The sequence below is a fragment of the Carlito syrichta genome, unplaced genomic scaffold, assembly GCF_000164805.1.
Source record: "Carlito syrichta isolate Samal-C Ts95f unplaced genomic scaffold, Tarsius_syrichta-2.0.1 Scaffold289251, whole genome shotgun sequence".
Lineage (NCBI taxonomy): Eukaryota > Metazoa > Chordata > Mammalia > Primates > Tarsiidae > Carlito > Carlito syrichta.
In genome coordinates this window covers 843,463-865,499 of record NW_007233347.1, presented here as the reverse complement: position 1 = coordinate 865,499, position 22,037 = coordinate 843,463, and the positions used below count along the sequence as shown (strand labels likewise).

Below are 22,037 nucleotides of genomic sequence, written 5' to 3'. Positions count from 1 at the left end.
CGGGGAGGAGCGGCGGGCGAGGGCGAGGAGCCCCAGCTACCCCCGCCGCCACCGGGCAGCTTCTGGAACGTCGAGAGCGCCGCCGCCCCTGGCATCGGGTGCCCCGCGGCCACTGCCGCGAGCAGTGCCACCCGGGGCCGGGGCAGCTCCGGTGGCGGGGGCAGCCGACGGACCACGGTGGCCTATGTGATCAACGAGGCGAGCCAGGGGCAGCTGGTGGTGGCCGAGAGTGAGGCCCTGCAGAGCCTGCGAGAGGCGTGCGAGGTGGTGGGCGCCACCCTGGAGACCCTGCATTTTGGCAAACTGGACTTTGGGGAGACCACCGTGCTGGACCGTTTTTACAATGCAGGTGCGTGTGCAGCCCCTTCCCCATCCTGCGCGGGCGGGGTCCACGTTTTCCCTGGCCGTCTCCCGGGGCAGTTTAATTTGTCTTTTCTCCTGGGCGGGAAGCATTTACCTCTCGCCCCACCTTGGGGGCAGAGAGCGACGCTGCGCGACTGGCCCTGGCGCTGGCCTCTCCCGGGAGAGAGGGGGTGCGCTTGTGCAAGAACCTGTGTGTATTTGAGCAAAACACCCACGGACCCACGCACCGCCCCGCGCTGGAGCCCTGGGGTCCCTCGGGTCGGCTTGAAGAACCGTTCTCCAGCCGTGCGAGATGTTTGCCTTCTCTGTTGGGTGTCTTGGTTTCGCTTCTGTTCGTTTTGGCCTCTGTTTTCCGTCCACATGTACCTGTGACCGTCTACGATGACGTTCTGCTTTCTCTGTAGTTTTGGGAGTACAGAAACGATGACTTGACTTATGCCAGGTAGCCAGCTGCACGCTTGGGTGTATCTGTGTGAATTTGCACGTCATGTCATGATCTTCCCAACTCATTCGACGTTCAACAAGTTTTAGTGGCTTGAATTTCCCATCTCTCACCGACTTTCAAGAAATTACAGTGCTTCCAAAAATAATGACGTCGTAACTTACACTAAACTTGTGTGATGTCTTTGTAAGGATTTTGGTGAAAGAATCAGGGTCTGTGTTTTTATTACCCTATATGCCATGGTGGGCTAGAAAGTGTATAATTTAACGTTGTTTGCAAACTGATATGCTATCTTAATAACCAAGATTAGTTTGGCCATTAAAGTGACGGCTAGCACAATCCATGAAAAAAAAAAAGTGTCTTTCTAGCCTATTCCAGATTGTAGAAAGTGTTGTGTAGTTCTAGTAACGGAGGCAGTCAGCTATCTGTTAGCAAATGTTAGGAATACTGTGTTCTTGAAATTAACTTTTAGCACCCTATACATCCGATGTTGAGGATATATACCTATTTATTTTTACATTTATGGGTAGAAAACTCGATTTAATAGCTTCAAAAAATACACTCCTAGCATTTGTGACCACAGAAAAGCTTGTATTTTCCAGTCTTATTTTCAGTTCTGATTCTCTTCAACCTCTTCAAAACACCTGAAGTAGGCTTATGTCAGTTTTGGAATTCAGCCAAAGCAGAATATTTTAAGAACAAGAAGAACTTCATGTTAAGGAAGCTAGACTAAGTAAACTAGGACTTTCTGGTCCTGGTATTTTTTTTTTTTATGATTTTGGTCTTCATAACTGAGCATAAGTATAATATATTATAGCTTGGTTCTTTGTGTGGCTTGCTATAAAAATTACATAAACAGAACTTTTCTAAAAATTATAGCACTCTTATTTTTGGATTATAATTTGGAAGAAGCTTCAAAGAACTGAAAGATACGAAAGGAAAATACCCACCTAAACACTTGAGTCTATTTTTATTACATTGATAGATTGGGCATTTTTTTAGGGTGCTATTAAAAAAAACTTAGACTCTAAGCTAATTAAAAAAAAAAAAAAACTAGCCGGGCTTGGTGGCTCAGCCTGTAATCCCGCGCCTTTGGGAGGCTGAGGTGAGTGGATTGCCTGAGCCCGTAGGTTCGAGACCCGCCTGGGCAGCGAGACCTCATCTCTACAATAAATCAAAAAATCAGCTGGGCATGGTAGTGCATGCTTGTAATTCTGGCTACTTGGAAGACTGAGGCGGAAGGATCGCCGGAGCCCAGCAGGTCGAGGCTGCGGGGGCCGGGAGCGGCCACTGCACTCAAGTCTGGGCGACAGAGTGAGACTCCAACTCAAAAAAAAACACAAAACTTTCCTAAGCTCACTTTCTGTTATTCTTCAAATCCTGTCTCTGGGAAAGGGAGAGAGAAAGATGAGAAGGAAGCTGACATTTCAGTATATCTCATTTAATATTCCTAAGAAGCCTGTGAAGGAAGCTCTTACCTTCTCAGGTGAGAAAACTGAGAGATTCATAATGGCCCTAGGATTCCACTTCAGGTGGCTGGCCCTAAAAGGCTGTGCTGGCCCTTACTGCCTCCATTTAGGTCAGCTGATTTACTCTTAGAATCTTAAGAGCCGGGCTCGGTGGCTCAGCCTGTAATCCTGCGCCTTGAGAGGCTGAGGTGAGTGGATTGCCTGAGCCTGCATGTTCGAGACTTGACTCCAACTCAAAAAAAAAAAAAGAATCATAGAAAGCTCCCCCTCTTGGAATCATGTGACAAAAAGCTGGCAAAGATCTTGTGAGGCATTTAGGTGCATAAGGAATGCAGGGAGGGCATGCTCTGGGAAGACCCTTGCTCCTGGGTAAGCTGTCTCATCCCACTGCTTCTTTCTTTTCTTTTTGTTTTTTTTGAGTTGGCGTCTCACTCTGTCCCCCAGACTAGAGTGCAGTGGCCGCTCCCAGCCACCGCAGCCTCAACCTGCTGGGCTCCGGCAATCCTTCCGCCTCAGCCTTCCAAGTAGCTGGAATTACAGGCGTGCGCTACCACGCCCGGCTGATTTTTTGAAATTTATTGTAGAGATGAGGTCTCGCTGCCCAGGCGGGTCTCGAACCCGCGGGCTCAGGCAATCCACTCACCTCAGCCTCCCAAAGGCGCGGGATTACGAGGCTGAGCCACCGAGCCCGGCTCTACTGCTTCTTTCAACCTAGACAGGCCTCAATTTAACCCCTGCCCATCCCCATCTGGGTGACATGAGCTCCAAGGATGAGTGCCCTGTCATGTAGATAGAACAGAATGAAGGTAGTGTATCAGCTTCATCCAAACCTTTTGTTTCTCTAAACTAAGTGCCTTTGAGGTTGATGGTAATAGAACTTACTTTCATCTGACTTCTTAGAGAGGGCTTGCTCTTCCTCCACCAGTGGTTGGCTACCTCTTTCTGTAAAGGTCTGGAGAGTCAATTTTTAGACTTGCAGTTCGTGAGGTCTCTCTCACAGCTAGGTAACTCTGCCGTTGTTACTTGAGAGCATCCACAAACAATACCTGAACAAAGGATCATGGCTGTGCTCCAACAAAACTTTCATTTTTTTAGATTAGAAAATATAGTTGATTTAGAAAGTAAATTAGAGAAAGAGAGAGAGAGAAAGAGGAGATTCACCTCCCCAAGGTGAGGGAGGGGTGTCAAATCCAGGAAACATGGCGACAGCCATAGCTCAAAAAGCACATGATCACACACTCTAGTAAGGCAATGGCCCCTCCAACACAACTTTTTAAATGGACACTGAAATGTGAATTTAATATAATTCACAAAATAGTATTTTTCCCCCAACTGTTTTAAAATGTAAAAACCATTCTTAGCTTGTAAGCCATACAAAAACAGATGGCCAGCAGGATTTGGCCACTGGGCCATGCTGACCTTTTTTCTCCACACCCACTACCAGCACTTGAAAGTTGAATCGTTATGAGATAGTGGGAGGGACACTTTCCCTCAAGTTAGATCTGAGTTTTCATCCCAGCTCTGCTGTGAATCATATAATTATGAGAAAAGCCCTTCATCTTCTCCAATGGTGTTTCTCCGCCTAGGAAATTGACCAGAGCTAGAATTTGAACCAGATTTCTAAGATCCCCTTAACCCTGTGAATTTGCAAAGGCAAGGCTTCATGGTGTAATGGGACAGAGCGTCAGAACAGGAGTTTCAAGGTCTGAGTGCTGGTCCTAGTTCTTCTCTAATGTAGAGCAAGTCATTTAAAATCTCAGAAAAGAGTGGAGAGTTGGAATAATTGGCGTCTGGGATTCCCTCCAGCTCTCAAATTCTGTATAATGACAACATTATTAATACAAATGAATCATTTCAGTCCATAGAGATTAATGAACTGCCTATGTCGTGTTCCCGCCCCAAAGGAGCTCAGATTTGGCAGAGAGGGTGGCTGAGCTGTGCCTTGTCTCAGGTTATACAGAAGGCCTTGGGCTCCCAGCAAACAGTCTGTAGAATCAGACTGAGGGTGGGTTGGGTTTGGGGGCAGCTTCTCAAAGGAGGTGACACCTGAACTTGAGATGGCAGGGTAAGCAAGGACAACCTAACAGAGACCTCAACACTTACATGGAAACAATGGTTTTCAAATAGTTCAATTTCACGAAATGAATAAGAACTTCAACGTCGGTGACCTTTTTACCAACTTTTTGTTTGTGTACTAATATTTTTTTAAAGAATAGATTGATTGCACTTACAGGTTTTTACTGATTTTCCCAATTGACTATTATTTAACTATATTATAGTTTGTTTTTGAGTTGGAGTCTCACTCTGTCACCCAAGCTTGGAGTGCAGTGGCACACTCACGGCCACCGCAGCCTCAACCTGCTGGGCTCAGGTGATCCTTCCACCTCAGCCTTCCAAGTAGCTGGAACTACAGGTGCATGCCACCATGCCTGGCTAGTTTTTGTATTTATTGTAGAGACAAGGTCTTGCCAAGTTGCCCAGGTTGGTCTCAAATCCCTGGGCTCAGGCAATCTTCTTGCCTCTGCCTCCCAGAGTGCTGGGATTGCAGACGTGAGCCACCCTCCTCGGCAATAGTTTGTTCTTTGACTATACTTGCCATTCTTTCTTTCATTCTGAGGTGAAATTAATGCTCTATTAATACTTTAATGAAAAGTCATCTTATTTGCATATACAAGAGACTATCACTCAGAGATGGTAAATGCCAAACTGACAACATACCTTCCCCCCTTGCACTGTAGACAGTAAAAGTCTCTAAAAGCTAGGAGATGTCAGTGGTACAAGGTTCTCTGTATAGGTGGACAGTTCTCAATTGGCAGAGTTTCCAAAACATTTGTCTTAAACGAACATCAATTATGTTTTTCTCTCATTCTACTTATGGAAACACTGAACTGTAAAGAGGCCATATCCATTCATTAAACTGTAAATGACTAAAGATTCCTGCTTGGAGCTAGGAGCACACTTTTCCTTAGAAGCAGTATTACAGATGGTGGTTAGATTCTGAGACTAGCCGATAAGAAGCCTTGGTAACTCATTGTATGGATCCATTCACCATTTTAAGCATTTAGGAAATGTATGTTTCTGAAACCGGAAACTGGAACTTGTAATACACCTTTCCCAGTGTTAGATCAGTGACTTCCGTTTTAATCTCACTTTTGGTGGCATTTTGGCTAGATGGAGGAGAAACATCAACTTGGAGTGGCGGGGTCAGAACCGGGGGCAGTGGAGAGGTCTTGGACAAAGAGGGACTGGGTGGCTGCAGGGAGAGGAAGGATGCTGTGTGAATGAGGAGGCAATGCCAGCAGGGGACCCAGAAACACTTTCACCTCTTGCAGTCTTCTTTCCCTTTTACTTCCTGCTGAAGTAAGACCCAGAGACAGGACTGTGCTCAAGGCCACCTCACTCCCTCCCAGTGGGCACAGGATAAGCTTGTCGGCCGGCTTCCCCTTCCCTGCTGCCAGCTCTCACATCCGCCTGGACCTTTCGCTCAGCCTGGCTCACTGCAGATTGCAATCTCTTACTCAGCCTTTCACCCCGTAGCAACAGTGGGTAACAGGAAGGAAGTACACGCTAGTTGAAATTTTAAGATCTTAGCTTTTTCTATTTTCATCAGTATTATGTTCCCAATTTACTAGAGCTCGTGACAAAAGTCGCCCATGTATGCCATTTCGCTGGAGAGGCATCTGACTTCGCAGGGCTTTGGCTCTACTTGCTTCTAGCAAAGCTCCTTAGGACGTCCAATCTTACTTGGTAAAAGCAAAACAGATCAAAGCATAACCCATGTAACTCATTTATCCCAGATTGCGAAGTTCTTGAAAATTTCCCAGCCCACTTCTGCATTTCTCCTTTCAGTATACTTTCAAAGTATATTGTCTCTTGTGTTTTGAGGGAAGGGGGGAAATCTGTATTTCCTAAATAGTGGTTCCCATGAACCAGTTAGAAAAAAAGTGGAAGGACTAACATGTGTTTGCCAACATTTTAATTTTCCCAAGTAAGGATATTATATATATATAGAGAGAGAGAGAGAGAAAACTCAACAACCAGTCACCTATTAACATAATTTCTTAAAAAGAAAGACATTTTTAGGTTAAAAAAATTAAGGGCGACATAACCTTAGAATGAAGGCGAGCTCTTTGCATACAGTAAAAGCATGAAGAAACTCATGTTTATTTTTCTCATTCCATCATGGGTGAGTGAAACCTTTATCATGCTAGTCAAGTCGTGTTTGAGAACCCCTGATCTGAACTGCTTTGCAGCCCCTTCCCGCCTTTCAATCACTCTGCTTCTTCATCCAAGAAAAAAGCCTTAGTAAAATATATCAAAAGAGGAAACCTAGGCTCATGCCTATAAATCCCAGCACTTTGGGAGGCCAAGGTGAAAGACTGCTTGAGCTCAGGAGTTTGAGACCAGCCTGGGCCACATAGCGAGACCTCAAATCAAAAAATTAGCCAGGCATAGTGGCGTACACCTGTATTCCCAATTACTCAGGAGGCCAAGGTGGGAGGATTGCCTGAGCCCAGGAGATCAAGGCTGCGGTGAACTGTGATTGTGCCACTGCACTCCAGTCTGGGTGACAGAGCGCAACCCTGACTCAAAAACAAACAAACAAAAAGAGCAAATGCAGATAATCTCATAAGGAAAAAGTCTGGTTAGGAAAGGATTTCAAAAAAAATCCCAGTGGTGTCCACACGTGTTTTTTCTCTGAGATTTTCTGGCACACCATTGCAGGAACTGCTGCCCACCCCATACCAACCCAGGCCACTGTCCTTCCTTTTGCTTTGTCAGATAACAGATCAATTGAGGCAAAATTATAATTTTCCAAAAAGAGCTTACTACAAAACTGGGGGAAAAAACTAAAAAAGAAAACTCCAAAGCACAAAAATAGTTTCATTTTTAGAGTACCCATCTCTTACCCCAAATAGTCAACTGGAGTGCCATGACTGGCCCTGCTTCCTAGGCTCCTTGGATTCTGGTCTCTTTCCTCAGCTGGGTCACCTTTAGTCTGCTTGAGACATTTATTTCTTGGTAGTCCAAGCTTGTTCCATCTCTGGGTGAAGGCTATTTATAAGTTCCTAACACTGGCTTGTCTCACCAGTGGCCTTGGCCAGTGCCAGCCTTCTCTGCTATAGGTCAGTTCCCCTCTGTTGGCTGCAGGGACTGTCCCCTGCTTCCTGTTTCAGAGGCCTGGTTAGAGGCCCATTCAGTTCCTGTTTCTGCTTTGCAGGATAGAATTTGTTCACAGTTTCTTTGTGGAGCAGTAGGGGATGATCAAGCATAAAACCCAATGAATGTGCAAGTCTCTCCAGCATGAGTTGCTAACTGTATCTACTTTCCAAGTGGTCCCTTCAAATGCCAAGTAGGTCCCCCAAGTGGTCCCTTCAAATGCCACCCCTACCAGGACAATAAAGATCTATAGGCAAATACCTACCTAGGCCAGGGACTCCAGGGCTATGAAATGATGGCCTCTCCCAGGAGGCCTTCTGAAGGCATCTTATCACGCACTCTCTTTTCCATCCCATGGGGCCCTCACCATGGCTGTAATATGCCAGTATTTCCCCCACTCCGCCCAGGACAAGATGAGAATGTGGTGGAGGTAGACGGTGTTGCAGGAACCCACAGCAATGTGCATATCAGGAAGAAACTGGGAACCCACAACTTTGGGAAAGGTATATCTTAAAGACAGCTTCACTTTCTCATAACTTGGATGTAGGTAGGTGGGGAAAGTGGCTAGATTTAAGAAATCTGTCTGGGTGCAGTGACTCATGCCTGTAATCCCAGAACTTTGGGAGACCGAGGCAGGAGGATTGCTTCAGCCCAGGATTTCGAGACCAGCCTGGGCAGCATAGTGAGACTTTGTCATGATACAAACTCAAAAAATTAGGTGGGCAGGGTGGTGCACACCTGTAGTCTCAGCTACTCAGGAGGCTGAGGTAGGAAGATTGCCTGAGCCTAGGTGTTTGAGGCTGTGGTGAGATGTGATTGTGCCACCGTATTTCACCCTGGCCAACAGGATGAGACTCTGACTCAAATATATATATATATATATATATATTTTCTTATTTTAGGGGAGTAAAATTAAACTTACAAAATTTTATTGGTGGCATAAAAGGGAAAAAAAGGAAATCAAGGCAAAATGATAAATTATTTAAAAATCGATTGATGACTCTAATACATTGACTTCTTTAGTTGCTTTTTTTTTTTTTTTTTGAGTCAGAGAGTTGGAGTCTCACTCTTACATCCACACTGGAGTGCAGTGAAACAATCACAGCTCATTGCAGCCTCAAACTTGGGTACAAGCAGTCCTCCCACCTCAACCTCCCAAGTAGTTGGACTACAGGTATACAACACCACACCTGGATGATTTTTATTTATTTTATTTTTTTTTGTGGGGACGAGGTATCACTATATTGCCCAGGCTGGTCTTGAACTCTTGAGCTCAAGCCGTTCTCTCACCTTGGCCTACCCAAATCTGGAATACAGGCATGAGCCATTGCACCCTGCCTCTTTAATTGTTTTAATGTATCAGCATTTCTTTCTGGCTGAAGATGTTGACTAGAGAAATGGATCAAGATATGTGCCAAGGGGAAAAGGAGAAAGGATATGAGACAAAGCTGATTGTCTAATTGTTCCAAAAATTTAAATGATTGAATACTTACATTTTATGCGAGTTTTATTTTATAGTGTTTTTCTTTTTTTAGAAGGAAATGTTAAAAATTAAAAGATGTGTAATCCAAGCTGTAGTGTAGTAGTTTTCCTAAGGGAGACAGAAGAGAGGAGAGAAAATTTAAATGTTAAGAGGAGGTCCTACTTAATAAAACCATAGCAGAGCAGATCTCTGTAATTTAAATGCCACAGAAGCTGTATGAGTTAACAGTAAGTATTCCAGTACAAGCAGACCTTTTCTGTTATAGTAGTTCATCAACAATAAGGAAAGCAATTGCCTTTGGTATATGATTCATACAGGAAGGGAGCTATATTCTTTGTACAGGAAGTCTCTAAAAATGGTTGTGACCAGTTATATCAGTACTTTCCAGTACTTTTAGCCTCTTCTATACCTGAAGACACTTGAGAAACAGAAGCATGAGGAGAGCTGTCTTAGTGAATGTCAGGCCATCTGTCTGCTGACCCCAAACCACATAAAATCAAGTATTCGCATAAGTCAGAGAGTTCTTCCTCCTTTAAATGTTTGATTTCCCCTATTTCTTTCTTTCTTTTTTTTATTGTTTATTGTAGAGACAGGGTCTCGCTATGTTATCCAGGCTGGTCTTGAACTCAAGCAGTCTTCCTTCTTCAGTTTCCCAAAATGTGGGGATTACAGGTGTGAGCCACTGCATCTGGCACTATTTCTTATTTTTAAAATTCTCCAAGGCTATTACATGTCAAATACCTCTCAATGTCACATGTAAGTTTTCTTATATGTTTATTGCGACAGATATCATCTTAGAGCTGGGCATTTAGGATCAGGAGTGCTATTCCTGCTGTCCAGGGGCCACAGCTTTTGTCTCTGGCTGGGTCTTTCTTTCTTTCTTTTTCTTTCTTTCTTTCTTTCTTTCTTTCTTTCTTTCTTTCTTTCTTTCTTTCTTTCTTTCTTTCTTTCTCTTTCCTTCCTTCCTTCTTTCCTTTCTTCTTTCTTTCTCTCTCTCTGTTTCTCTCCCTCCGTCTCTCCCTCCTTCCTTTCTCTCTCTCTCTCTCTCTCTCTCTCTCTCTTTCTTTCTTTCTTCTTTCAAAAACAGGATTTATTGAAAGGATAGAAAAGCTCCCACAGTGGGAGGGGACCCGAAGGGGTTATCCTGGATATTTCTTAATTTATAATTTAATTCCACAGGAACTCAGGTGCTTTTGCATGGGTAGGTCAGAATGATAATATCAGTGTATCTGTTGTTAAGTGTTGTATAGTCTTCCTTCTTTAATCATTGTATTGACTCTGCAATAAGATGATCAAATTTCTTATAAAATTAGTAGACGTGGCAGTGTAATTAACTATATTTTACTGTTGGAAAGGCCACGTGAGTGGGCCATAATAAATCAAGTGGTTGAATAGGAGTTGAACTCAAGTTTTTCAACTTCCAAATCCACTATATATCACAGTTTCCCCTTGTAATGGAAAACATTTCAAATCACATATTCTATTTAAGAGGATCATTTCTAACATCTTGGCCCATGATGAGAGCATTATTCTAAGGGAGAGTCACAGTAGGGACACAACTTCTGGTCCTCTCTTGCTAACAAATTTCAGTGACTTCTTATTTACAGCCTTATAAAATAATCCATCAGAAAGCTGCCTTTGACATTTTTCTGTTCATACCAACAAAGGAGCCTACAGCCTAGGCTGAACAGTGGTGCCAGTTGCTTTGCCTCGAGCTATAAATTGGATTTTCTCCAGGCAAGTCTTGGTTTGTTCTTTGGGCATGATGGTCAGAGGGACTGCCAAATGATAGACCAAAACAAGCCTTTCTGTAGAATGACCCAGAGAGCTGGGTTTACAGCATAGCCTGGGGACAGTTCCTTTCCTTGTTTCCCTGAGGAATTCTGACTTGGGGAGTCTAATATGCTTTCCTCTAATGTGTCAATATATCCTCAGTATTTCACTTCTGTGAACATGTATTAATTGCCTGTGAAATGCTTCTGATTGCAGTCTGAATGCACTGAAGAACTATGAAACCAAAGAAGGAACAAATCTTCAGGAGTACAAAGCTTTATAATGTATATCTGTTTCCATGTGAAAAACTGATCCTAAGGAAGCTGTCAAGAGAAACTTCCTAGATTTCCCATTCCTCTCTGCCAGACTCATGTGTCCTAGGAAAAACATTTTTAAAAGTAATTGAAGCCATGAAACTTTTCAGTCATAAAGTATATGAAGTAGTATAACAGACATTCATACATCTATGTTCTACCTAAATACAATAGCTAATAGTGGTCAAACATTTTGACATACATGTTTCACTTCTCTTTCAGAGAAATAAGTCATTCTGGGCAAAATGAAAAGCCCCTTTCTACCTTTCCAGTTTCCTTTCCTGGGAAAGTGCTTCATTCATGGGAAATGACACATTATAACTTTATAAACTATAATTTTCAAAAATCTAAAATCATGACTCTCTACAAATATAAATATATGTAAAAGATTTAATTATCTCAGTATTTAGTGAGTATTTAGTGAGAAAACCAGTAAGATTAAAACTGGTTCAAAGGAGAATGTGAAGAGCCGATATCCATCAGGACTATGGAAACGAGTTTGCTGATGGATGCAAAACTGGCTAATATTATGTAAAGCAATTCTTTTCTACAGGGTGGAAATCAATCGCGTCTCTACCAAACAATACTCATTGCTGTGGACAAGAAATATTTGCATTGCTATCAGTTTTGCACAATTTAATGTTTACCCCAACAGTATTGTAAAATGGCCCAGTCATTGAAAGGACAATCAAAAGTGCTCTACTGTGTGCTAGGTGCTATGCTAATCACTCTGCATGTGTGACTTCATTCAATCTTTAAAACAGATTTATGAGGCAGATACCATCAGTGGTTCACTTTTACATATGGGGAAACTGAGCCCCTGAAAGTGTTATGAAGTTTCCAAGGATCACACGTCTACTAAGGGACAGAGCCAAGTTCTGAACCTAAGACTGATTCCAGAGTTTATTTACTTATAACTATGCTTTTCTGTTTCCCGGAAATAAATTTTCTATTTGGAAACATGAAATTATTATTAATACCATGTTTACAGTTTTCTCATCAGTAGACTTTTGTTTACTACTTAAACTCTGCAAGGTTTTTTTCCTAAAATTTATACAAAATTAGGTTTAAAAAGTGTAATTTGACCCACCTGGGCAACTTGGCGAGACCTCATCTCTGCAGTAAATAAAAAAAAAATTAGCCAAGCGTGGTAGTGCACGCGCCTGTAGTTCCAGCTACTTGGAAGGCTGAGGTGGAAGGATCGCCGGAGCCCAGCAGGTCAAGGCTGTGGTGGCCAGGAGCGGCCACTGCACTCCAATCTGGGTGACAGAGTGAGACTCCAACTCAAAAATAAAATAAAATAAAATAAAAAGTGTAATTTCTGCCTTTTATGGTCTTATAGTTTATCAGTTGAATTCAACATTTAATAACTAATTGTTGGGGGCCTACCATCTGCAAGATGATATAGTGAATAAGTTAAAATCCAAGGTAATTTTTTTAGGACTTCATAAAGTGGATTATTTCATGGAACTGTATACCTGAGAACAATGTTTATTGCTGATGTAATAGATGTAAAAATGAATTGCAAACAAAAATCTTACACGACAAAATTTTATGCACTAGGCTTCTCACTTTATTTTATGAAATCAGCATCTTACTGAAAACTATTAAAATATATTCTATTTTATTAAAAACTTTTCAGATCTCTTATAAATATTGATAAAACCTCATTAAATTTACTTCCAAGGAGGTTTTAATCCTTTAATTAAGAATTTTTTAATGCTAATTCTTATGGAAGCAAGTGGAGTTATTGCTTGAAACTTAGAACCTTTTTTTTTTTTTTTTTTTGAGTCAGGGTCTCACTCTGTCACCTAGGATGGAGTACAGTGGCATGATTATGGCTCACCACAGTCTCAACTTCCTGGGCTCAAGTGATCCTTCCACCTCAACCACCCAGTAGTTAGAATTACAGACACTACCATGCCTAGCTAATTTTTTGTAGAAATGAGGCCTTGCTATGTTGCCTAGGCAGATCTTGTAATCCTGGGATCTAGCTGTCCTCTTGCCTCAGCCTCCTGAGTGCTGGGATGACAGGTGTGAGCCACTTTTAAAAATATAATATTTTTCTAGTAGTGGAATTTGAACTCCCTTGTATTAATATTTTCAGTTTGTGAATAAATCTAGGTTGCTTTAGATCATTGAAATATGCCAGCAGTGTAATGTCAATTTATTGTTCTTCTGGCCTGTAGTCCATAATAAAATTGTGTTGCTTGCTTGTTGATGACGCCTGGAGTGAGTAGCTCTTGGTAGACAGAAAATTGTCAGCCTGACTGCCAAGTTATTGAGTGCCTGGGCCAGAGTGAGATTAGGAAACACACAAACCAAATTCCATTTAGATAATAAAGGCGATGTGTTAGAAGATGCAGAACCATATCTGTATTATGGTATACATAAAAATGACTAAGGTAGAAATTTAGGCTACCTGTGAAAGTTCTAAGTAACAATGATGAATGTATAATTTGCCTAACATTTCTGATTGGTTTTGAGTCACATACATATAATTGATGTACATTAGCTCTACCAAGACAATTCCTAGATTTTTTTTTTTTTTTGAGTTGGAGTCTCACTCTGTCGCCCAGACTGGAGTGCAGTGGCCGCTCCCGGCCACCGCTGCCTCCACCTGCTGGGCTCCGGCGATCCTTCCACCTCAGCCTTCCGAGTAGCCGGAATTACAGGCATGCGCTACCACGCCCGGCTGATTTTTTGACTTATTGTAGAAATGAGCTCTCACTGCCCAGGTGGGTCTCGAACCCGCGGGCTCAGGCAATCCACTCACCTCAGCCTCCCAAAGGCACGGGATTACAGGCTGAGCCACCGAGCCCGGCTGACAATTCTTAGATTTTTAAGGGAAACTGGATTTAGTTGATCCAGTGAAAATTCAGATCTTCAGATCTGGACAGTAGGATTTTAATTTTTCAAAAACAACTCCTGGTTAGTTTCCCTGTATACTGACCCAGGATTTACTATTTACACAGAATTAGAGTAAGAAAAGGTTTGAAGACACTTTAGAGGAACAGGGAATCTGACTTCAAAACTTTTTTTTTGGATTGTTACTTTTGCTTTATTACCAGGGCCCCAGGACTTTGTACAGTAGGTATTCAATGCTCCCTTTCAGGTACAGCCTTTTATCCCACAAATAGATCTTATTAGACTTCTTAAAGAGCATATGGAGAGGCACAGAAAGTTTGTGAGCTTGGTGGTGGAGACAGTGGCTGAAGGGCCTGAGAGATGAGAGAAGTCTAGAGGGGCAAGCATGAAGGGACTAAGGAGGAAACTACAGGATACTCTCTTAGTTAGGTTTCCCCTCCATTCCCCCACCATCCCAACCCCCAACAAGTCATTTAAACAATAATTTATGTATTCATTTCATCAGAGAACTGGGCAAGCCTCAGGTTACAAAGCTAAGGCCAAAATAATTTTGTGTAGTTAGAGTATATTCAAGAGACCAGTCACCATTTAACTGGATTAGTCTTGAACACGGAGATGGTGGTATGCTTCAAATGGCCTTCATTTAGGAAAACACCATGCCTCCCTTACGCGGAAAGACAATGAATATGCTTCCTTGTGTCACCACTGAAGACATCTTTGCTCTTGATGGGCCAGCACTGTTTCTTTTTTGCTGCTCTTTTCCCTTCTCCTTTCCTTGGCTTCCCCTTTCCACGGAGCTTCTTTAGACGCATTTGCTCATCCTTAAAATCCTGACGCTCATCTCAGTCATAAGTCTCCCTCTGTTTGGCCAAAGGCTGTTCACGGAACAGTTTCACCACTTTCATGGACTTGGAATCAGTAGGCCTGGTGACTTCACCAAATAGCCGGGCACTCAGATGAGACATGCGCAAGGCATTTTCTGAAAGGGAAGACATTTCTGAGCAGCAAAGAAGAGTGGTCACTGGACCTGACCTTCCTCACCCACGCGCCCTCGTCCTGACTTCAAAACTTAATGTATCTCTTGGCATGTGTGTATCTTACTAGTTTCAAAGCGGGGTTGGGGTCCAAGTGGCTTGACTTAGTGAGATTAGGGAACAAGGTTGTAGCTTGCACATGAGTTATGGCAAGAACAGTTGGCTTGACTTTTCTTGCTGAGCTACTCAGTGCTGCCAATATTTTATGTGCTTAAAGTACACTTGGCAGTTGGTAAATCTGAAATAAAGTTGGAAAGGAAATGCTAACCTAGATGCTTAACAGAGTTCCAGACTCTTCTTTCCTTTATAAAATCAGTAGTGTAGAAAACTCATTTAACCATTAAATTTGACACGTGAGTGGGTTACCTAAGGACTGATCCCGCTGTATTCGAATGTTGTTCTACAGATCTGTGTTGTTTCCAAAGTCTGAAATTAAGGAATGTCTGCATTATGAAATCTTTGCACAGTTACTTATGTTTTTCATTTGATTAACATATAATGTATAGGACTGTTTTGTTAGTGTTTACTAGTATATATTCATAATGAATGGCACATTTGTGTCATCAGTATTAATTTTGATTAATTTATGCCAGATAAAGTTATAATGACAAAAAATCCATACTTAGGAACATAGTATGTTTACAAAATTCATTTTTAACATTCTTTTGAAGAAATAAGTTAGATGCGAAGACATACTAATTAAGATGGCAAATTGTAGGAGCATTAAAGGCTGTTAAGGTGTAAATATCATTAGAGTTCATTAATGATAGGGTTAGGGAATTGCTTACCTGGTTTTATGGGAAGTTTAGAAGTTCAGATAGAAGCCTTTGGTTTTTGACTCGGTGTTTGAGGTAAGAGAGGGCAAGCAAGACGCAGACAAGTCTAAGCTGAAGAATAGGTAGGTGTTTGAGTTTAAGTAACCTTAATGGAGTATTGTGGTTATATTTTTAACTGTCATCACCTAAGGCTCATTTGGTGCCCATTTATGAAATCTTTGAGACGGTTACGCCTTAGTCTCATACAAGTTACACTCTTCTAATTTAGTCAAATCTCATATATGCTTGGAACAAAAATTAATATACTACTATGTCTCCCTGGTTTTCCTGCAACATTAAAACACATATTTTCCCTGCTTGGTGAAATATAAGTAAGTTATGAGAAAGCGCAGCCTCACAATTTCCAAGCTTCATTGAGCTTCAGGACTCTCCACTGAGTGCAGGTTTTATTTTATTAAAGAAGTGAGTTTTAACTTATTAAATGGTGAACATTCTTCTTGATGGATAAGCTCTTGATTATCAAGAATTAGATCCTCTTATCATTACCTGTTTCCAGGCTGCAAGTTCATTTCTAGTCTGAAGTAGCCCAAAAGGGAGAGATCTCATCTTCAAGTGGTCCCAGAAGGCAATAAATTGTACACACAAAAGCAACTGCCACTGTATTGTGATATTACTTGGGAATTTTGAAGCAAAATTATATTGTAGTACTTGTATTTTGCCATGACTTAATTTTCCCAGGGCACAGCTATTTAATAGGTTTGTGCTTTCCTCTAAAAATATCATTAGACTCATTGGAATAACTTTGAAGGGGCAGCTGTATGAAGCAATCATGGTTTTTCTGTTTTCAAACTCCATGTTCTGTGGGTTGTTCTCCCTGGTTTATTTGTCAAGGGAGTAAGAAGCATGTTACTCAAAGAGAGTTCTGTGCCAGAGGATATGCCACATCTAATGTGAGGAGGTTTTCTGAGAGCATAGAAGAAGAAAAAGGCTTTGATTGGGGAATTTAAGGTCCTCATCTGCTTTCGGTTTTTAGTTACCTGGTCTACATGCCGAGAGCTTCATTTGAGACTTGGAGTAGGTTTCAATTCTGATGACTTTATATTTAATCTATAGAAAGTTACCTTTTCAAGAGTTGTAATTGTCATTTAGCCACAGAAGAAATTATTGCCCAATTTTTGACCCATAATATATACCTAATATGTGATCACCAGAAAAATTTCTTCCTGAATCCAGTACATTGCATAGTTATTTATGAACTTGACCTTAGCATTCTTTTTCATTTAAGCTAAGAATAATCATGGAACTATTTATTCTTTCTTTTCTATTTTTAATTTCTTTCTTTCTTTAAGATCTGTGTAATTTTTTTATTGCATGTTTATGTTAGTATCTCCTATCTATTCCCTCTTAAAAGAAGCTTTTGCAACTTTAAAATAAATCTTAATTTGCTTTAAAAATTCAGTATTCAAGTCATACTTTATTCTTTGGAAGATATAAAAACAGTTGTTGCTCTATAAGTCTTGCATCATATGTGATATGACTAAGAAGGAACAACTGAAAAAGTCAAGTCCAATTTACAGGATAATGAGAAATCCTTTGGTAGAAAGAGCTCACAAAGGAGACACTTCAGGTACTTCAAAGGACCGTTAAAATATAATTCCATGTCTCTTTTTCTTTTCTGTCTTATTAACCCTATATTTCTAGTACCTAATAGAGCACTTGGCTCATAATAGTCACTTGATATGTATTAATTGGTTGAAAACATTAATATCACACCCCCCAATTAATACATTAATATCACACTACCTAACCCCAATTAGGTATTGACTTTAATGCCTGTTTTTCCTGCTTAAGTATGAGGTAATAACAAAGATCACATTTAATGGTTCTTGACACCCCCAGGTCTTCTGCATCAGTGTGTGACCTATAGTTGACACTTTAGGATGCTTGTAGAATATAATTCAATGACAACACCCCTTTCTTTGAAGGGGCTCACAGTCTGGTCTGGGCAACCAGCCTATGAACATAGAAAATATTGTGCTAATTGTTATACTAGAGGTTTATATAAGGTTCTTTGAGAACACAAATGATGGAAGATTCTTTTGGGGGAGAAGGCAGTATGGAGGAGATTGGCTTAAACTTTGGACAAGAGGTGACATTTGAATTGGGTTTTGGAGGATAATGGTGAAAGCTAACATGTATTGAAAATTTATGTGTCAGGCGTTGTTTAATTTAGGGGAATAAATGAGGCTCCCACAAGGAAGGGATAGAATAAAAATAGGGCCTATGATTGAACTCAGAAAACACTGGCATTTAAAGATGATCAGAGGAATACATCAACTAGTGAGAAATAGAAGGTGGCCCGTGGATAGTATACTGGATAGGCCTGGATAGGGGAAAGTTGAGAGAAAGAGAGAGAGAGAGATTGAGAGATTGAGGGGGGTTATCTCTGAAAGCAACACAGAGGGCTTGTCAAAATGTAAGTAAATTTGAATGTTTCAGAGAAATAACTGGACTTAGGGTTGAGAAAGCCCCTGCTAACTTTTGCCAGAGCAGTTTCAGAAAAGTAGGTGGTGGTAGATGCCAGGTACTGTGACTTCACTGATTTCTGGTGAATAACAGAAGATGTGTAACGAGGACTGTTATTTAAAGAATGGTGTTCATAAGGAAAGCAGAGAGCCAAGGCAGTTTCTGGAAGCAGCACACACTACTCCAGGCTAAGGCACTTCGCCTGGTCCTACCGGTGTTTATGCCTCAGAGATGGGATGAGGTCAGCAGGCTTTTGTGAACTCAGGTGTTATTTAACATTGTTTCTGTGGGAACGTGGAACACAAATTCCCAGCCACTTTCTTGCAAGAAGAACTTTTGCAGCATGTCCTCTTTCAATGTACTTGCTTTCTTTCTCATTTTAATTGGCTGAAAATAGAGTTGCTTGCTCTTCTGAGAGTCTTTGTAAGTTAGAGAAATTCGAATTCACAGTGACACAGCTTAAGATGAGGATTCTTTACTGGTTGTACTCAGTTTACAGAAGCGTAGGACTTGTTCAGGAAGTGAAAGTGCCCATTAAGGAAATGGATAGCTCAGACTTGGTAAATTTTTCATTTATCCCTCCCCAATGGACAGATTTCACAGGCTTTTGAAAGCTCAGAACTGGAACCCGAAATGCTTTTATTGTTTTCTCAGCCACTTGAAACAACACTTCATTGCTCATAACAGTGGCTACTTGTAACCGTGAAAATGATTCATTTTTTAAAATGAGATTTTTGCTCAGTTTGCCACCTCACTTTGTAAACTTACAGTGGAAACATTTTTTCAAAACTCTGCTTACTTTTTGGCTTTCTTCATCTTAGCTTCCTAAACTCTCCTGAGTGAAGGGCTGCTGGGACTAGATCACTGAACTAATCCCTGGATTAACCTGAGGATACTCTCACTACCACATGTGTGCATTCATCTGTGTTCATTGTCTGTCCATTCCAAAAAGAAGCTCCCACTGCCAATAGCTGAATAGCTGCTGTTGTTTTACTGGCAGAACTTGAGCTCCTTCAGCATCATCTTTTAAACCTGCTGCATACAGAAAGGTATGCTGTATTGCCTGCTTTCTTTTTGTTTTTGTTTTTGAGTTGGAGTCTCACTCGGTCGCCCAGACTGGAGTGCAGTGGCCGCTCCCGGCCACCGCAGCCTCGATCTGCTGGGCTCCAGCGATCCTTCCACCTCAGCCTTCCAAGTAGCTGGAACTACAGGCGTGCGCTACCACACCCGGCTAATTTTTTGATTTGTTGTAGAGATGAGGTCTCGCCAAGTTGCCCAGGCGGGTCTCGAACCCGCGGGCTCAGGCAATCCACTCACCTCAGCCTCCCAAAGGCGTGGGATGACAGGCTGAGCCACCGAAACCGGCTTGTATTGCCTGCTTTCAAGCTTCATCCATGTTGTAGCAGGAATCCGCACTTCATCCTTTTTCTGGCTGAATACTATCCTACTGAATGGAGCTAGAGCACATTTTGTTTATCCATCCATCCCCTGATGGATCTTTGGGTTGTTTCCACTTTTTGGCTGTCATGAACAAAGTGACTGTGAACATCCATGTCAAGTTTTTGGGTGGACATATGATATCAGTTAGCTTGAGCTATGAATGGGATTGCTGGGTCATATGGTAAGCCTCTGCTTAGCTTTTTGAGGAAACACCAAACCATTTTCTAAAGTGGCTGCACCATATTCCAGTACACCAACAATGTATGAAGGTTCCAGTCTCTTCACATCCTCACCAATGCTTCTTATTGGTGGTCTGTCTTTTTAAATTAAGCTATCCTAGTAGGTGTGAAGTGGTACCTTACTGTCGTTTTGATTTGCATTTCCCTAATGACTAATGATGTTAGCTTCTGTTCATGTGCTTATTGGCTATTTATATATCTTCCTGGGAGAACTGTCTATTTAGATTCTTTGCCTGTTGTTTAAGTTGTCTTTTTATTGTTGAGTTGTAATAAGTCTTTACAAATTCTAGATACAAGTCCCTTGTCAGATATATGATTTCCATATATTTTCTATCATTTTAGGTTTTTTTTCATCTTCTTGATAGTGTCCTTTGAAGCACAAAAGATTTTAATTTGGATGAAGTTCAATTTATTTTTTTCTTTTGTTGTTGATACTTTTGTTGTCTTATGTAAGAAACCATTGCCCAATTCAATGTCACAGAGATTTGTACCTATGTTTTCTTCTAAGAGTTGTATAGTTTTTGTTCTTACATTAGGTCATTGATTTCTTTTGAGTTAATTTTTAACTATCATTGAGGAAGAGGGCCAATTCTACTTTTTGCATGTGCATATCTGTTTGTCCCAGCACCATTTGTCAAAAGGACCATTCTTTCACTATTCAATTTTCTTAGCATTCTTATCAAAAATCAATGGGCCATACATGTATAAGTTTATTTCTGTATTCTCAATTTTATTCCATTGGTATATGTTTGTCCTTATGCCAGTATCACATAGTGTTGATTACTTTTGCTTACTATTAAGTTTTGAAATCAGGACGTGCAAGTCCTTCAACTTTGTTCTTTTTCAAGATTGCTTTGGTTGTTTTGGTTCCCTTGTATTTCCATGTGAGTTTTAGGTTTGTTGATTTCTGCAAAAAAAGACTTTTGGGTCGTCCTCCCATTTTTAACTATCCCCACTATTCTTTCTTTTCTTGTTGATTTTTAAATTTTTGTTTCACTTTCATTTTTTGGCTTCATGTAAGCTGGACTCATGTTTTGCTTCTTATCTGTTGACTGTTGAACAGATCAGTGAATCATGGATTGCAGAGTTTTTTGGGTTTTTGCATTTATTGTCATTTATCACAGCCCAGGGGATGAGTAGATTTTCCTTCCTCCCTTCCTCTCTTCCTTCCTCCTTTCCTCATCCCTCTCCTCCTTTCCTTCCTTCTTTCTTCTTTTCTCCCTCCTTTCTTCTTCTCCCTCCTTTATGTTCTGTCTTCCTTTCTTCCTGTGGGTTTGACACTTATCTGAATTGTGGATGTTGGTAGAGTCTGACTTCAGAATAAATGAGAATAACTACTTTGCCTGCCTATTACCCAAAACTTAAATATTTAAATGTAGAAAGTAAAAATATTTTTTGAAAGAGATATTATACTATCCCTTGTGATCTGGCTTCTTATACAAAATATAGAAACTCTGATTTTTGTTAAGAAAAGAACGAATTGAAAAATTAATTTCTCCATAGCTTTCTAATTAGTTCATGCTCTTTCTGAATGTAATCCCTCTCTGTAAATATTTCCAGGGTGGGTGGTTTAACACTCTGTGTTTTGCAGGCCACATTTTAACATTAGTATATAATGAAGAAATAGAGCTTCTTATAGATTTAAACTGGTCTTATGTTGGTCTAATATGAAACCTTTGAAACATTGCCCTAAATTGAGAGATCACACCGATATGTTCTTCGCTCTGTAAATCATTTGATGACCTCTGTTCCCAGCCACATATTTTCTGACCTGTTCAGTTGAGCCAGATATTTTCATACCCAGTACCCTAAAACCCAGTTGTTGGCTGGTATGTCTGGTAATGGAGAAAATAAGTCAAAACTTCAAATAATCTACCACTCCATGCATGACCCTGGGTGAATTAAGGTAAGGCAAATGTGAAAGTGTGGGACCAGCAGGGGCCACAGCCTTGACCTACTTGGCTATGAGTTCAGTGACCCAGCTGTTTTGACTTTTAAATTATGAAGTGCTCCCAGAGGTCATCCTTGTGGGCATTTCTTTGCTGAGTTATTATTGCTTGACCTTGTTCTGAAAGGGAAACTAGAGCTTCAGTTCAGAAAATTTACTCTGTAAAACAGTTGCTGCAGATTTGCAGGTTAAGTGTTTATGC

At 41.0% G+C, this 22,037-nt stretch overlaps 1 protein-coding gene and 1 pseudogene across 1 annotated transcript in view; one reads left to right on the top strand and one right to left on the bottom strand.

The window, feature by feature from the left end:
• The first annotated feature begins 9 nt into the window (after positions 1-9).
• The window catches only part of MAP3K5 (mitogen-activated protein kinase kinase kinase 5), a 236,106-nt gene continuing 214,078 nt past the window's right edge, over positions 10-22,037 (top strand). Inside the window, exon 1 of the mRNA XM_008054221.2 lies at positions 10-349. The gene's annotated coding sequence lies outside the window, so the exon portion shown is untranslated. The remainder of the gene's footprint in view (positions 350-22,037) is intronic.
• Positions 9,741-14,907, bottom strand: LOC110595300 (annotated as a pseudogene).